This window comes from Triturus cristatus, chromosome 3_1, assembly GCF_964204655.1.
Source record: "Triturus cristatus chromosome 3_1, aTriCri1.1, whole genome shotgun sequence".
NCBI classification, from domain to species: domain Eukaryota; kingdom Metazoa; phylum Chordata; class Amphibia; order Caudata; family Salamandridae; genus Triturus; species Triturus cristatus.
Genome location: NC_140583.1, coordinates 26,212,878 through 26,227,219, shown reverse-complemented (window position 1 = coordinate 26,227,219; position 14,342 = coordinate 26,212,878). Strand labels below are relative to the sequence as shown.

Sequence of the window (14,342 nt, the reverse complement as noted above, 5' to 3'; positions counted from 1 at the left end):
CAGCCAGGGCAAAAGTAGACCACCAAGCCCCAATTTCATCCATGGAAATAGTAAAGTTAATCAAATCCATGAAGGCGAGTCGAGCACCAGGCCCAAAGGGGCTCCTTGCTGGGATTTTCCAATCTGCCCCAGACAGCTGGGCCAAGCTCCTAACCCCCTGTCTAATACTGCATATACGCTCCGCAAAACACTTAAATCCTGGGAAGGATCAGTACTATGCCTGATCCATAAAAAAGGCAACCTCCTGAATCCAAACAACTACCGTCCAATCACCTCGCTAGACCTGGAGGCAAAAGCGTATGCCCAAATCTTACTGGAAAAGCTGGAAACCTGGGCAGAAGAAAATGAGCTGCTACCTTTTTTCCAAACAGGCTTCCGAGGAGTTGCAGCGACTACTGACAACATAATAGCCCCATCAGGTCTCAGCCATCAAGCCTCACAGATTAATCAACCTTTCCTCTTCTGCTGCTTTCTCGATCTCACAGCAGCCTTCGATAAAGTGGATAGACAAGTCCTTTGGAGGAAACTGGCAAACTGGGGCATTCCATCCTTTCTCCTAACGGCCATAATATCTCTGTACTCTGACACCTGGGTACCTGATGAAAACAGGCCCCCAATCTGTCTGCAAAAATCTGCACGTCTGGCAGACTGAAGCAGGGATGTGTTCTTGCCCCTTTACTTTATAACCTATACGCAGCAGATCTGGCCACAGCCCTGTACAACTGCCGTCTGGTCTCTCCACGGTTAGACCATCGCTCCCTACACGTCCTTCAATACGCGGATGACATTCTTATCATAGACCACACGAAAGTAGGACTGCAAGGCGTACTGACCAGTCTGCACTTGTACTACACCGCCAACCATTAAATCATTAATTTAGAAAAAACAAAGATTCTGGTACTTGGAAAACAAAAACACAAAAAGCAAATCTTTTGCCGTATAGGCGCTATGACTATCATCTCAGCCCCAAAATACAAATACCTGGGGTCTGGTTTACAGAAACTTCTCAACCGCCTGCGCACAAAAAAGACCTTAAGAAGAAAGTGACGGCAATTACATATGCACTAATCAGATTAAACATTAAGCTAAAAAGTCCGTCAGCAGAGGTCATAAGAAAACTCACGCAAGCGTCCCTTCTACCAGCTCTATTATATGGTCATCATGCGTTTTCTGGGGGTTGTTCGGAAATCCTGTAACGAGCTCAGTGGGTGTGCTACAAAAAGTTCTTTCAACTCCCAAAATATCTCCTCAGGACGAGACAGACTGGAGCTCGGATTGACCAAGCAATCTTTGGCTATTGATGCAGACCTTTTAAAATATTGCATTCGGATCCTGAAAGCTCTAAAAAAAATCCCTAAAGAATTGCCTCAAAGACATATTTGAGAAGGCCGGATCTCCAAGGGACCCTCAGCTCGTGAAAGCCCGAGCCACCACAGAAATAAATAAAACAGCACTTGCCTTGTATCAAATAAACCACCTGGAAAAAGTGCATAAACAAGCAAGTTCAAACAGTTTAATTCCAGCAAGACCAGGAAAAAATAAAAGGATCTCCTTTCTTGGCCATGCTCAATGCATCATGCTTGGTATCTAAACCTCAGCCATATCTCTCAGCGGCGCTGAACCCAAAAACCCGAAGAGAGATTCTATAAATGCCACTGCTGGCCCTGCCGATAGCAGAATTTAGCCCAGCGTCGGCGCACATTAAAACATGGGGGGCATGCCATCTATGTGCTTATAAACGTGAATCATGGCTGCATCTGCTGTGTTGTTGTCCAACCGTAGCCAACGTGAGAAGAATCCTATTTAGGGAATGACGTCTGAGCAAAAAAGCATGTACCTGCCTGGAGGCATCGGCCACATGTTTTACACACAAAGAACCACACATCCTGCCTCGCTGCGGGCGTTTCATACAAAGCATCAGGGATGCTCTCCAGCTCCGACCTGGTCTTTGGATAGCCCAAAAGGTGATCCCGGATTATTTCAAAGGGAAGCCAGAATGATCCTTCAATTAGACCAGACCAAAGGAACACTCTTGGCTCCCTTTCAAGTCGGAGCACTCAGTATAACGACAAGCTGCTGTCCACGCTTTGGAGGAATGATTAGAGACTGGAACCCCCCCAATAAATTTTACTCATCAACCGACCCCTTCAAAGTGAACTAAATTGCAAGGCACAGGCCTTTTCCGGGACATCAGCTCATGGATGGAGCACCGAGGAAGCAGGGGAGATCGGAAGGACAGCAATATAAGATCCTTTGAGGGGCAGCTGTGCGGCGGGGCCTGGTCGCAGAGCGCAAGTCTAAATTAAAACCGAAAATAAGCTCAGAGTAAAAGGATTGAATTTGGTAACTTGGACTCTACTAGATCCTTCGACCCTTTCACCTGGGCTGATTCTGTACTACAGCTACTGCATTTTATGATGTAACAGGTGTTACCAACGTTTTTATTTTTTTAACTTTACTACTGTATCGCAATGGTCTTATTTAACTTATGCAAGAAATAAATAAATACCAAATACCAGTGCGGACCAAGGTGGCCATCTTGGAATGGTGTTTCTTTTGAGAAAATGCAGCATTCCTGGAAGTACCCCGGTGCGTGCGCTTAATACATACCACACATCTTTTTTAGACTTTTATCTTTTCATGCACAAACAAACCAGCATTGGCAAAGCTAATGGTTCACCAGGCAATTTAAAGGCAAGACCAACTAGCTTTCCCAATGCTCGTTTATTGTAAAGTACCCAGAGTAACATTTTGCCACCTCAGCCAAGACTAGCATTTCCACAACAGGAAAAGGGTGTGGGGGCTGTGGGAGCCCCACTTACTTCACAGCAGCAGTAGTTAGTCTGGTGTGCCACTATCAGCCTAGGCAGCCGGTTCTTGTCAGCTGGGCACCCAAGACCATGCTGCGTCAGGGTTGAGAGCTGCATGGTTGTTCTGGAGTGTCGCTGTCCGAGTTGGACGTCAGCTGTGGGATCTAGTTAGTCTGCCAGTTCATAGCATCCGCTGGTCTTCAAAGTGCTCTTTTCCATCACGCCTTACACACAGCATTACCCACAGTCACTGCGAATCCAACACTGCAGACAGATTCCAGTGTACAGTTCAGGGAGGCATCCAACCCTGGTCAGCTGATCATGGGGGGCAAGAGCTCCATTAAGAGCTGCTCAACAATACCAAGTCTGCTTGGAAGGAGCCTGTCTAGATGCACTGTTGGCCCCCAACAGGGCCTGTTGAAAAAGGGCACACTCTTTCCTCTCAAGATTGCCGAGGCAGGCAAAGTTCTCTCCATGATCACTGAGCTGGTGACCATCAGCAGAGTTGATGCAGGAGCGACACAGGAGACCAACAAACTACTCCCTACATACAAGTCAACAAGATGTATGCACAGGAAAGCATTACCACGGCACGGACTGCTGGCGAGGTGCTGCATCTCGTCTTCAGGGTTGTACCCAGTCAATTATTAGCCAAATGAATTGTACACATTTTCTTAACCTCAGAAAAATGACAAAAAGAAGCCAAATTCCTGGGTGGTGCAAACTCTCCCACCACCATGCCAACCTTGTTTTTAGTCAGGCACACACTTTCCCAACTTGGTCTCCTCTAGGAGCACAGATCGGAGGCAGAGGCTACTCCAGAGAATGTCTATGATCAGCAGAACCAGCACAATAACAGAACAAAGAAACCACCCAGTCAAGCCCCCAGAACAATTTACTAAAATTAAATAGTTTTTCTTGATCACATTAAGGCCACACAACAAGCATTGTAACAGTCACTGAGAAAATACAGTGCTTCAAAGTAAACGTTCATTCAATATGCCTCCTCCATCCGGCATGGATGGTCAATGTAAGTTCCTTCATAGCACTCAAGTGTCCACTGGAGGCTTCTTTCCCCACTCAGTCATACAACATAACTCCCAGCTACAGGCTGTCTTCTGACTTCAGTCAGGCCGGAGGGGCGGGATGAGTTAGTCGGTCAAGAAATTGGGTTAATAATCACAAAGGATAGGAGTTCTCCACCACTAATAGGTCCATAATCGTCTCTTTACTGGGAACCAAGTACACCACTGTACCACTTGACTCTCAGGGAAGCAAAGCAGTCAAAGGCGTACTCATGGGAGGTGGTGTGGGCTAGTAACCACAGCTCGCAGGCACACAACCACTGTCACGTGGTTCAGGAGGCCATTGCCATTTTTCCTAAGTTAGCATGAGCCGAAGCCAGACTGTCCTCTGCTTCGCGCACATTACTAGACAAACATATTTTTGCTTTGTGCCACCCTGCAATTTTCACACAGAACATACTGTTTTGCGTTGTGCTCTTTCCTGGGATTTAGTCTGAACACTGCAGACAAGGTCGAACAATGCTTCTTGTTTTTCTGTTCTGGCCAGGCCCTAGCACCTAGACAAAACACGCAGATGCATGTAATTTAGCCATATAGATATACACAAGTGGGCAACACACAGTTGGAGAGCGATTTTTGCAGAGAAGGGAGCGTGACAGCACCTGTGATGTAGATCTTCCATCTATAGACTGAGGTACGGAGTCTGCTGCTAAACACCCAGAGATCTTCTAATGTGTATTCAGGGGAGGGGGGTGATGATAGAATTGGTTTCACATTCAACATCAGCAAAAAGGAAATACCATTTTTGGATGTACTTGTCATTAACAACGAGGATCAACTTGATACCAGAGTATTCACCAAACCCACCGACAGAAATAATTTCCTACATTTCACCAGTTTTCATCAACCATCATTAAAACAACACCTACCTTTCTCTCAATTGCTTCGTATCAAAATAATTTCTTCTACAGAAGATTACTACAACGAATCCAAAACCATCACCATGAACAAATTCAAACAGAGAGGATATCCCGAAGCCACCCTCAATGAAGCCATGGAAAGGGTCCAAAAACTCGAAAGGAAACAGCTACTAGTTCCGCAATACAAAGACGAAGCACACAGATCAGTTTTTATCTCCAAATTTTCCACAAGAAGCTACAACATAAAAAGAATCATTCTCAAACATTGGCCATTACTTGCGCTTGAAGAAGATTTCAAAGGTATTTTTTCCAACACCCCAAGATTCGTTTATGAACGTACTCGCAATTTTAAGGAACTATTGCAACCGAAGGAAGATGTTTCCAGAGCAAAACATCGTGGTACTTTACCGTGTTACAATTGTAGTAATTGCAACGCCATAATTAAGGGCAACCAAATTCTACATCCCACAAAAGGATCCGTCATAAAGTTACGAGTCACAGGAACATGTGATAGCAGTAATGTGATCTATATGCTGAAATGTCCATGCGGTCAAGCTTACGTTGGAAAAACTCAGAGAAAAATGAAGACACGGATTGTTGAACACAAAAGTAACATCAGATTAAAAAACAGGAAATCAACAGTGGCGATGCATTTCAATCAACGGCATCACAATCCTAGTCAACTTCGTTTCTGCATATTAGAGAATGTACCTATTCTCCCAGGGAGAGACAACTCACAACATCTCCTACGAAGAGAGATATTTTGGATCACCCATCTCAATACCCTTCAGCCAAAAGGACTAAATGAACGTTTAGACTTTAATTGCTTTCTGTAATACCCAGCTACGCACAAATACTATGCTCGTTGACGCATTCATTTATGTACCACAGTCATTATTATGTTTTCATGATTACCTGTCGTAACCGTTCATCCTATTTTCATTTTTCTTAAATAACCATGAACCACATTTTGAGTATCAATTTTCTTCATATCACCTTTTTCTTAGATTATTACTATTTTCTTATTGGTTTCCCTTCATTTAACTCTATCGGAGCTAGTCTGTCTTCCACTTTTATTAACATGTGACCGAATCCCCGTCCTATTTCCTGTATACGGGAAGTTGACTTTTTTGAACACGAACGCGGATTTGAACTTTTCAGCGGCAGTCACACACCGCGGTAAGCCTTCACGACACATCGACCGTCGATTTTGTAATATCTTAGTTTCAAATCACTGTGATAAATTTTCACGCTAAACTCGTTTTTGTTTAAGCTATAATACCAGCTCATTTTGAAACCATTTTAACAGTACCTATACTTGGTCACTTTCTTCCTTACAGAAAGTGTAGCTTTCAACGTCCCGCCATTCCTTTGATATAAAGTCATGGACAATTCCGGACCTTGGTGACACGTATTTGAAGGTCAGACTTTACAGTTTATTTCACACCGTTATTTTCTTTTACAGTCACTAAGATCCCGCATGAATCTCCTAGTCACTTCGACCACGTATTGATTAGGTCACTTTAAATTTGCGCACGGTGGAATTACCATTACACAAGAACACGTGATTGTTCAACACGTTTACACAGCTACGTTGAATATATGAGCACTTTTAAGAAACCTGAGCTCACCACAATTTTGTCGCTGATAGCATTGTATGATTGGCAGTTTGGCGCCCTTTCCATTTGCCTTCTCGTAGTAATGAAAAATCAGTTATTACTTTTTTCACCCGTACAAATTTATTGGTATTTGCTCCTTCAATGTATGAAACAATTATCAGATATGTGAACGAGTGTTCCATTGTTTCATTCCAACATGTTTAATGCTTTCAGAACATAAGTCCCCTGATGAAGGGTTCGCCCGAAATGCATTGGGCAGAAATACGATACATGATAAAACGGTTGTGGAATACTATGAGTGAAATAGTATGAACATCTTATGAACAAAACAGAAGAATAATAAAAGAAAGAGTTACAAATATACAAACGGCTCCAGTACAATCATTTGAAGTCGTAAAAATAACTGAGTGCTGAATAAGAGACGCTACTCCCACGGGAGATAACGCTTTCATCTTTCTTGAATGGTTAGTGCCTGTAGCTCACTGACTCTTCTAAGAGATGTAATGGCCACAAGGAAAGCGACTTTCCATGTGAGGAATTGTAGTTCGCATCTATGCAGAGGTTCGAATGGAGGACCCATTAGTCTTGTGAGGACAATGATTAGGTTCCACACTGGGGAAGGAGGTACCCTGGGAGGAATTATTGTTTTGAGGCCTTCCATAAAAGCCTTAATGGCAGACATCCTAAACAGTGATAGGTGCTGTCTAATTTGTAAGTAAGCTGCAATGGCAGTGCGATGTAACCTAATTGATGTGTATGCTAGGTTACATTTCTGAAGATGCACAAGATAACATATGATGTGTTGAGTGGAGGCATCTAGCGGGTTGATGTTGTTGTTACAGTAGAAAAGAAATCTTTTCCACTTGGCTGCATAGCAGGCTCTAGTGGTGGGGCGTCTAGCCTCCTTGATAACGTTCATGCAATCAGGGGAAAGATTGAGGTAACCAAACTCTAGGACTTCAGGAGCTAGATCGCAGGTTGAGCTGTGCTGGATCTGGGTGTCTGATCTCTCCATGGTTCTGTGTTGAGCGTTGTGGGGAGAGATGTACTTTTTGGTGCGGAACTACTGATAGTTCCAGCAATGTTGTGTACCAGGGTTGTCTGGCCCACGTTGGAGCAACTAGGATCAGTGTGAGCAACTGTTGTTGTAGCTTGCGTACCACTAATGGAATGAGTGGGTGAGGCGGAAAAGCATATGCAAATCTGCCTGACCAATTCATCCATATCGCATTGCCTTTGGACAATGGGTGTGGGTATCTGGCGGCGAAGCTTGGGCCTTTTGTGTTCAAATGTGTGGCAAAGAGATCTATCTCTGGCTGCCCCCACATTTGGAAGAATGGTTGGAGAACTTGTGGGTGAAGTTCCCACTCATGAATCTGTTGTGTCTGCCGACTTAACAGATCTGCCATGTGATTTTGAATTACTGGGAGATAATGTGCTAATAGGAAAATGTTCTGAGGAATGGCCCATCTCCATATGCTCTGTGCTAGTTGAGAGAGCTGGAGAGAGTGCGTCCCCCCTGTTTTTGTAAATAGTACATTGCTGTCAAATTGTCAGTGCAGACTATGACAGCTTTGCCTAATATCTGTTTCTGGAATGATTTTAATGCCAGAAAGATTGCTAGTAACTCCAAATGGTTGATGAGGAGTAGCCTTTGCTGAGGTGTCCCTGTGCCCTGTATGGTGTGATGAAGTAGATGAGCACCCCAGCCAGTGAGCGATGCGTCTGCTGTTAGCACGATCTGTGGAACTGGCTCTATGAACGGTCGCCCTTTGGAAAGGATTTGGGTGTTCCACCACTGCAGAGTGATATGTGCATCCGTCCACCAACACCAAATCTGTTAGCTGACCTTGAGCCTGGTTCCACTGATGTGCTAAGCCTTCTTGTAAAGGGCGCATCTGGAGTCTTGCATGAGGTACTATGAATATGCAAGAGGCCATCATCCCTATTAGTTGCATGAACACTCGAGCTGGAAGTGAGTGTTGCGGTTGGAATTTTGCTATAAGAGCTTGCATGCTTGCTATCCTGGCTGGACTGGGATATGCCAGGCTTTTTGAGGTGTCTATTGTTGCACCCAGGTATTGTTGGACGTAGGATGGTTGGAGGTGAGACTTTGGGAGGTTTATGGTAAACTCCAAGTCGTGAAGTAGTTGTATTGTGGCGTGTGTGTGTGTGATTTACACACTGGATATGTGACTTTGCTTTTATGAGCCAGTCGTCTAAATATGGGAAGACGTGAATCTGTTGTCTTCTTAAGTGGGCTGCTACCACTGCTAGACATTTTGTGAAGACCCTGGGTGCCGTGGTGACTCCAAACAGGAGGACCTTGGACTGGTAATGCTGGCCGTCTACCACAAACCGAAGGTATTTCCTGTGAGCAGGGTGAATGGGAATGTGAGAGTAGGCGTCCTTGAGATCTAATGTGGCAAGGAAGTCGCCTTGTTTGAGTAATGGGAGAACCTGCTGAAGAGTGACTATATGGAAATGGTCTGATTGTATGTAGAGGTTTAATGGTCTGAGATTCAAGATGGGTCTCAGGGTTTCGTCCTTCTTTGGAATGAGGAAATACAGGGAGTAATCCCCTGCGTTCTGGTGGTGAAGGGGAACTGGCTCCATTGCAGGTTTTTGTAGGAGGGAAAGTACCTCTTGTTTTAGAAGCATCAAGTGTTCTGCGGACATTGGATGCTGTCTGGGGGGAATGTGCGGAAGAGTGGACATGAGCCCCAGGCAATAACCGGAATGCATCATTTGTCTCACCCACCTGTCTGTGGTAATGGTGTTGCAGACAGGTAGGAACTGTAGCAATCTTCCCCCGACCGGAGTAGAGTGGTCTGGGGGGAGTGGAGGGAAGTCATTGTTTAGGGGTGGAGGCGGTACGAGTGTTGGTAGTTTTGCCTCTACCCTTATTTTTGTTGCCCCTGTAGCCGCCTCTGAAATAGCCTATTGTATTGGACTTTTGTACGATGTGGAAAGGTTTTCTGTGGAAAAGCCTCTAGAGGCGCCTCTGTAAGAAGAGCGACGAAAAGAACTTCTGGGAGCTTGAGATTGCAAGGCTCCCATAGATTTGGCAGTGTCTGTGTCCTTTTTCATTTTTTCTAAAGATGAGTCTACGTTGGGTCCAAAAAGGTGTTCCTGATCAAATGGCTGATTTACTATAGTGGTTTGGACCTCCGGCTTGAAGCCGGAAATGCGTAGCCATGCATGTCTGCATAAAAGGACGCTGGTGTTAATAGCCCAGGAGGCTGTGTCTGCAGCATCGAGAGCACAACGAATGGAGGATTTTGTTATGACATTGTCTTCCTGGATGAGATCATTAGCTTGTGTCTTGTATTGGTCTGGAAGGTGTTGTAGTAGTGTCTCTAGCTCGTCATAGTGTGCCCTGTCATATCTGGCGAGTAAAGCCTGTGTGTTGGCAATGCTCCATAAGTTAGCTGCTTGGGACGCCGTTCTCTTACCCGACGCGTCCAGCAGCTTTGATTCTTTATCAGGAGGTGGGGCATCACCTGTGGTTTGCGAATTGGCCCTTTTCCTGGCGTTGGAGACCACTAAGGAAGCTAAGGGTATTTGCCCTTTAATATAAACAGGGTCAGATGGGGGAGATTTGTATTTCTTTTCTACCCTGTGGTTAATGACTCTGGCCCTTACAGGATCCTTGAACACCTCAGGAGCATGTTTGATTACCCCTTTTAACATGGGGAGAGCGGCACTGGACCTTTGGGATGGTTCAAAAGTGTCCATGTGGAAATCTTCATCTATAGAGTCTGTATGTAGGTTTACCCCGTGGTATTCTGCTGCTCTGTGTATAAGTTGAGTGAAACCTATAGTGTCCTCAGGAGGGGATAGCCTAGATGGGTAGTTGTCGTCCTGAGATGCATCTGGGACATCTGGTGTGTCGTAATCTTCCCATGGATCCTTTGGGGGACCAAGAGGACTGGGTTCCCCTAAAGGATGATCATCCCCCATGTCGTCAGAGGTGTCATCATCATCTGGAGGTGGAGATAATGGTGGGGGAGGTGAATATGGGAGAGGAGAGTGGTGTGGTGTGGAGGGGGAGGAGGAGAAGGAATCCTTACTGGATCAGTAGCAATGTCTCTCTTTTTCGATGGAAGTGGAGCTGGTATAGTTTTGTCCATTTTCCGTTTTTTTGAAGGGCCAAGTATGAGTTGCCCTGTTTAGGGTCTCTTTGAAGTGTTTTATTGGGTAGGATCCGGTCGAATTAGCTCGTCTTCAGGCATGTGTTCTTTCGGGTGCCGGTTGTGTGTTTGGAGGCTTTTTGTGTTCTTTAGGCCTGGAATCGGGAATCTTCTTCGATTCCGGTAGTGGTTTCGGTACTGACTGTTTTTTCGGTTCCGGTGGCTTTTTTGGATCCGTAGGCCTGTGCTCCGAAGGCTGAGAGCCCGAGGTTTTTGGAGCCGGGTGCTTGCTCGGTATGGAGGATTTTTTTGGAGCCGGGACGTCCGTGCCAGTGGGTTTGGGCGCCGAAGGCGTCGATGCGGAGGTAGGCTTCGGCGCGGAGGAAGGCATTGGTTTCTTTTTCGGTGCCAGGGATGGAGTTACGGCACCGACTGCAGGCTGGCTCGATCCCGAGTGGCCTGAAGGCTTTTGTACTGGCTTCTGTGCCGAGCCCGAAGGCAGGGCGTGAGAAGTCTTGTCCCGGTGTGCACCTAGGCCCGAGGGCAAAGGTGTGACCGAAGCCTTTTTGGGAAGGGGTGGCGGGGAGGGGTCGACATCAGTACTTACGACCCGCTGCCCCGGAGTGAGGTCTCCGACGGAGTCTTCGGCTTCGGAGGAGCTGACGGTGTCGTGTTGGATCTGCTCCTGCTCCGGTACATTGATGCCTTCCTGGAAGATGTCGTTGGGAATGGATGTCGACAATCGAGCCACTGTTCTTTGAGCTTGACGATCCCGGATAGTCTTCTTGGAGTGGAAGGAGGCACAAGCTGGACAATCTTTGACCTCGTGCTCGGGTGAAAGGCAGAGGTTACACACCTCATGAAGATCTGTGTGTGGAAATTTGGATCCCCATTTGGGACACTTTTTAAAAGGAGTCCTTTCCATGAGCCGAAGATCCAATGGTGCAGGTAGGCCTGAAGGCCTGCATCGACGACTGGAATTGAAGATTTGAAGGTCTGGTGGAGATGCACGTCGAAGGGAAACGCGATCGAAACAATACCGAAGTATGGGTGAGGATTTCGCGTAGAAAAGATGATCGGTAACGACACTGAACAGGAGCGCGATCCAAGCCCGATGGCGGAAAAAAACAATTTGACGATGGAGTCGATGCCCATGCACACTATTGTCCAAAGGAGGAGCCACCTATCCCGTGACTTCCAAAGACTTTCCAGGACAACAACAAGGTGCAAACATCCGGGCCCAACACCAGATGGCGATCTATGCATAACTGTGTGATCTACAGCTCATATGCCTCGAACAAACAAGATTCCATTGGTGGGAACCAGGTAAAAACTATAATCAGATCTTTTCCTGTTTGACGCTGGCATAGTGAAAGATTAGGGTCTTTCATGACACCACACCACAACTTCCAACAGACTAGCATGCAACAGTTGGTTGGTGGGTGAGGGCTTTTACAAAACGAATGCATTATCTCAGCGCATCTTGGAAGAACAAGTCTTCAGCTTCTCACAAAAGTCAAGAAGAGAGGAGGCGGCTCTGGTGTGTTGTGGGAGGTCGCTCCAGGATTCAGTGGCCAGGTACGAGAAGGCGTGAGCCCCTGCTCTGCTTTTGTGTATACATGGAGCATATGCTAGTGAGAGGCCAGCAAAGCAGAGGTGTCTGGAAGGTTAATACTCGAAAACAGCACACTGGCAATGTGGGCTTGAAAAGGCGCACCGGTGTGTAATTAATTCAAAATCTGTGTCCTTCAACGCTTTACTGTTGTGACTCCCCCCACTACAAGAAGCCACCCAAACACACGGTCAAAACAACAACTGAAAAGGAGCGTTAATTTCTAAACAAGGTTATCTATTCTATAAATCACAGATATTTAAAACAAAAAACAAAATGCTGTATATAGTAGTTGTTTAGGAGTCTTGCGAATTTCATTCAACAACTTTCAGTTTCACAGACGCCGTCCATACAGCCCAGCCAGGGCGTTTCATCCCTGTGGGACTTCAACGGGGTTGGTCAATATTTAAGTGAACAGTCCAGAAAAGTCACATAAAGAGTGAGAAAAGAATGAGAGAAATTGCAGAAAGAGCACAGAGTGAGAGGAACAGCACCGAAAAATTATAGAAAGAGTGAGAGGAAAGGCACAAGGAGCAAGAGAAGGCACAAAGAGCGAGAGAAAAGGCACAAAGAACGAGAGAAAAGGCACAAAGAACGAGAGAAAAGGCACAAAGAACGAGAGAAAAGGCACAAAGAACGAGAGAAAAGGCACAAAGAACGAGAGAAAAGGTACAAAGAATGAGAGAAAAGGCACAAAGCGAGAGAGCAGGCACAAAGAGCGAGAGAGCAGGCACAAAGAGTGAGCGAGAGAGGCACAAAGAGCGAGAGAGCAGGCACAAAGAGTGAGAGAGAAGGCACAAAGAGTGAGAGAGAAGGCACAAAGAGCGAGAGAGAAGGCACAAAGAGCGAGAGAGAAGGCACAAAGAGCGAGAGAGAAGGCACAAAGAGCGAGTCAGAAGGCACAAAGAGCGAGTCAGAAGGCACAAAGAGCGAGTCAGAAGGCACAAAGAGCGAGAGACAAGGCACAAAGAGCGAGAGACAAGGCACAAAGAGCGAGAGACAAGGCACAAAGAGCGAGTCAGAAGGCACAAAGAGCGAGAGACAAGGCACAAAGAGCGAGAGACAAGGCACAAAGAGCGAGAGACAAGGCACAAAGAGCGAGAGACAAGGCACAAAGAGCGAGAGAGCAGGCACAAACAGTGAGAGAGAAGGCACAAAGAGCGAGAGAGGCACAAAGAGCGAGTCAGAAGGCACAAAGAGCGAGTCAGAAGGCACAAAGAGCGAGAGACAAGGCACAAAGAGCGAGAGACAAGGCACAAAGAGCGAGAGACAAGGCACAAAGAGCGAGAGACAAGGCACAAAGAGCGAGAGACAAGGCACAAAGAGCGAGAGACAAGGCACAAAGAGCGAGGGACAAGGCACAAAGAGCGAGGGACAAGGCACAAAGAGCGAGGGAGAAGGCACAACGAGCGAGGGAGAAGGCACAAAGAGAGAGGGAGAAGGCACAAAGAGAGAGGGAGAAGGCACAAAGAGCAGAGAGAAGGCACAAAAAGCAGAGAGAAGGCACAAAGAGCAGAGAAGGCACAAAGAGCAGAGAGAAGGGACAAAGAGCAGAGAGAAGGCACAAAGAGCAGAGAGAAGGCACTAAGTGAGAGAGAAGGCACAAAAAGTCATAGTAAAAGTTAGAGAAAAAGCAGAAAGAGTGCGAGTAGTGGCGCAAAAGTCACAGAGAAAGAGAGACCAAGATGAGAGCGAGAGGAAGCAAGAGGGAAAGAGCAAGGGAGGTGCCTTGAGGCGCTGGAGTTGGGTCTGCAAGCACAGCAGCTGTGAAGGAGAGAGCAGGTAAGGAGTGGATGGAGGAGGTAGGTGGGATGCAGAGAGGGCAGTAGAGGTGTGCAGAGAAACTGGAGAGATGGCAAAGGTCAGAAAAGGAGAGTGATAAATGGTACAGAGGCAAAAAGAACAAGAGAAGCAGCACAGACAAGTCCCAGAAAGAGTGAAAACAAAAGTGAGAGAAACAAGCCCGGAAGCGTGAGGCAGGGCTGGACTGGCTGTAGCTGGCACTGGATGTTTCCCCGGTGGGTCGACAGGGTGGGGACCAATTGAATCCTGGGAACCCCTAACTTTTCCAGCCCAAACAGATGCACATCGGCCCTTCTTCCTGGCATGCCTGCTATGTCAAGGTTTACTTGCAAGGAAGCCAATGGATGAACCTCCCTTTACGTGTGCCCACTTTCTCTGTATAAGCCCTGGTGTTAAGATTAGAAGGCTATTCCCAGGAGC

At 46.4% G+C, this 14,342-nt stretch overlaps 1 protein-coding gene across 2 annotated transcripts in view; it reads right to left on the bottom strand.

The window, feature by feature from the left end:
• The window catches only part of AMBRA1 (autophagy and beclin 1 regulator 1), a 764,496-nt gene that overhangs the window by 116,854 nt on the left and 633,300 nt on the right, over positions 1-14,342 (bottom strand). The window lies entirely within an intron of this gene.